The sequence below is a fragment of the Erithacus rubecula genome (assembly GCF_903797595.1).
Source record: "Erithacus rubecula genome assembly, contig: scaffold_231_arrow_ctg1, whole genome shotgun sequence".
Taxonomy (NCBI): domain Eukaryota; kingdom Metazoa; phylum Chordata; class Aves; order Passeriformes; family Muscicapidae; genus Erithacus; species Erithacus rubecula.
This window is the reverse complement of record NW_027636089.1, coordinates 86442-90184: the sequence shown is the minus strand read 5'-3', so window position 1 is coordinate 90184 and position 3743 is coordinate 86442. Positions and strand designations below refer to the sequence as shown.

Here is a 3743-nt window from a genome sequence, read left to right as displayed (position 1 = left end):
AGAGGGTTCAAAACTCTTTCTTTAACTACTTTTACTAATGACGTCTGTTAAGCAAATGCAATCCAGAGCAGTTTCAGAAATGCCAACACTGTTCTCTTTTTGGGCACTAATGGGAAGGCATGATCTGCCTCACATCAGTGTCTGTCTAGCAGTGGACATCTGTGGTCACCATGCAGGTACTTGAGTCACATCCTGTTTCCCTTTCTTCCCTCTCCATTCCTGCAGTTCCATTTATAGATGAGTTCCCCAAAGAAGGGCTGAGTATCATCTCTCCTGTACTCACAGTCCTTTGAAGATAAATAGACAAAGAGACAGCAGAAACAGACAGAAGTTCCTTTATCAGAGAGATTGGCTAACTCTGTTTAAGGGAGACAATTTTGCAGAGGTACACCTCTGCACAAATTTGAAAAAGGCAGACATTCTACTTTCTGAACAAAATCCTGACTGTACCAGAATTTTGCACAGTATTGAACCTACAGTTTGAGAGCAAGGAGGTTATTCAAGACCCTGAAATTTTGTAATTAACTTATTTGGCCTTTTTAGGATGGTATTTAATCTTCCTGTGTATCATCCAAGCAACCTGGATTTCTTTCAGAAAGATTCCTCACTACATGTGTAATAAAACCTTAGCCTACCTGACATCCTGCCCCAAAGCAGTAAGTATAACTAATAATAAGAAGAAAAATGTCTCTCTCCGGTATTAAATAAAATCCTACACCTGTATACTGAGAACATCCATGGGTCACGTCACCCAAATTTCTATTTGACAAGGGTTGTGTGGCAGGGCACTTGTGCCTGCTCTGTAGAGGGGAGCTCTGGGGTTCCCAGACTGCCGAGGGATGGGTCTGCCCTTGGTGTCTGTTGGGGCTCTGGGTGCCCAGGGCCATGCTGAGCTCCCTGCCCGGGCTGGGGCCGGCGGGCAGGGCTGGGCTGTGCCGCGCTCGGGGCTGTGACAGCACAGGGGCCGAGTCACCATGGGGCAGCTGGAAAAGGCCCCAGCGGGTTCCGCTGCCTCGGCAGAGCCTGGGCAAGCAGTGAGTGCACACGCAGTGAGGAGACGGGGCTGGAGGAGGGCTGGGGCAGCAGCGCCGGCCCCGGGCCGTGTGTTCTGCCCTGCAGCCGGGGCCCAGCCCCTGGCGGGAGCGCCTTGCTCAGGGCACGGTGCTTGCTGGGGCAGCGGGGCGGCCTTGCTGCCTGCCAGCTGCCGGGGCCTCTCCTTCCTGTGCCACGTCCCTGCGGCTCCTGCCCCCACTGCCTGTCTCCACTGCGGCCCCTCTGAACCCCTGCTGCGTGTCCTCCTGCAGACCACGGCTCTATTGCCATTGCTCTCCGTGCTCGTGCAAAGCCTGATGCAGTACCCCCAGCACCGGGGATGGGCTGGATGAGGCCACGCACGGGCGAATGCAGGATTGCCAGGAGCTGCTGCACTGCGAGAGGCTCGGCTGCTGCAGGAGCTGGAGCAGGGGCCCCCGGAGCAGCAGGACCAGGGCTGGGAGCCGTGCTCTTTGGTGCTCTGCACCAGTGGCCATTCTGGGCTCTTGCTGCAGTCCTGCTCCTCTTGGGCCTGTGCTTTAGCTGCAGGAGAAGGAGCCATGAGGCCAGCAGCAGCGGCAAGGACAGAGCTCCTGCAAGACCTTAGCAGACATGAGGGGAAAAGAACAGGAAGAAGACACTGTTCATCCAAAGGAAGGCAGAGAAAACACTGATGTGACATTGATGTGGAGGCAGACAACAGCAGCAGCAGACATGACAGAGAAGGAAGTCCTGTGGCTGCTACAAAGGAAAGAGATGACAATGATGCTATTGAAGGCAACAGTGATGCGAAGATGAAGGAAGACAGTGATGTTAAGAGTGAAAATGGCCATGACTTAAAGAAAGATGAAGGATGGAGTGCTGGGAATGTGCCAGGAGACAGTACTGCTGAAGGAAATGAAGATGAACCTGGAAATGTTGCTGGCAATACAGAAGGTCTAGATGAAGCAAATGGAAGAGAAAACAAGGATGTGCAGGTGGAGCGTGACAATGATGCTGGAAAGGAAGAAGAAGGAGATGGAAATTAAGAAAAGTCCCATGGTGCAAATACGACAGTGAGGAACAATGATGATGTAAATGAAGACAAATATGGCAATGTTGCTGGAAATATGGAAGGCCTAGATGAAGCAAATGAAGGTGGAAACAAGGATGTACAGGTGGAGCAAGACAAGGACACTGGAAAGGAAGAAGAAGGAGATGGAAATGAAGAAAAATCCTATGGTGCAAATATGAAGACAGGCAACAGTGATGATGTAAATGAAGTTGAAGATGATGTAGATGGAAAGGAAGAATACACAGATGTGAAGGTGCAGGAAAGCAGTGATGCCAGTGAACAAAGAAACAGTGATTGGACTGAGCAGGAAGATAGCAGTGATCCTGGGAATGAAGTAGGCCGTAGTGGTTTTGCTGCAACTGAGGAAGAAAATAAGGAAGTTATAAAAGAGGATGACAATGATAGAAACAAGGATGAAAAAGAGGGTGGTGTAAATGTGGAAGGACACAAGAATGAAGACAGAAAAGAAGCTGAACAAAGTAGCATGGCTGCCAGTGAAAAAGCAGGCAGTGATGGTGACAAGGAAGAAAGCAGCAGTGGTAGAATCAAAGACAGAGAAGACACTTGAGATGTTGGGAATAAGGAAAGCATCCGTTTAGTAGATAACATACAGTGGCCTGTGGAGGACCTGGGGAGAGGTTGCTCAGTGACAGCTGAGCTGATGGAGAGCTTCACGCGTGTCTTTGTGGACAGCAATGCTCTCTACCCGGTGCCTCAGGAAGCCATTGGGCTGGGCAGTGCCTTTGAGGGTTGGAGTCCCCGGGAGTAGGATGGGCTGTAGCGCATGCTGGTCCCACTGAATCCCCCGCCAGGGCACGCCTTCCACTAGAGCTGAACAGCGCAGGGCAGATGGCAGCAAGGACCTTCAGGGTCCATGTGGAGCTGGTGTGCACGTGCAAGAGGAGCAGCTGAATGGGAAGCTGATGTTTTTCCTGCATAACTCGCAGGAGGAGCTGCGGCAGAAGGAGAAGGGCAGTCTCCTAGAGACACTCTGGGCATTGGCACGCTGGCCTCCTCCTAGGCCTGCAGTCCACCTGAGATTTTTCTTGATCAAAGAACACAGGGACTTTGAGGACAGAGCTCCTGATAACAGAAATCCTGAGCAGAGAGGGGCCAGAAACAGGAAGCCAACAGAGTGGGGAAGGAAGGTGGCATCTTCCTTCCTTCCACCTGATGATCATCCACCTAAGATTCTTGTTGGAACAGGAGGGCACAAAGTCACTACTGTGCACTCTTCACTTGGGGGATTGTGGGAGGGATGAAACTTTCATTTCCTCCTTGGCTTCCTAGCAGTTCCTTTATCCCCTGATTTGTCACCAGTCATTGGAGACAAAATGCTTCAGGGGAATTGAGTGACTGTGGGGCTGATTTCACTCTGGTCTTGGTTTAATGACTGGTAGTACTTCTACAATTCCTTCTATTGTTCATTTTGATAGGAATGCTACATTTAGGTTAGCTCAACCTCTTTGAAAAGAACTCTTGTCTATTCCTGTACTCTTAAGTCCTGATGTTGTATTCTCACTCCATCTTTTGTATTTTGTTTGCTGTTCTCTACCCTGCCTCTTTAAATGTTTCCCTGGAGCCTGTCTGCACTGCATTTCTTGCCTGCAAAAGCAAAGCTGCTTGTGGCAGGACTTGAAACAAACAGTGAAGAAAA

General features: G+C 50.3%; 1 pseudogene across 1 annotated transcript; it reads left to right on the top strand.

Moving 5' to 3' along the window:
• The first annotated feature begins 2036 nt into the window (after positions 1-2036).
• LOC306815796 lies at positions 2037-3348 on the top strand (annotated as a pseudogene). Its single transcript has one exon. The product of its transcript is annotated as an uncharacterized misc_RNA (transcript).
• The last annotated feature ends 395 nt before the right edge of the window (positions 3349-3743 follow it).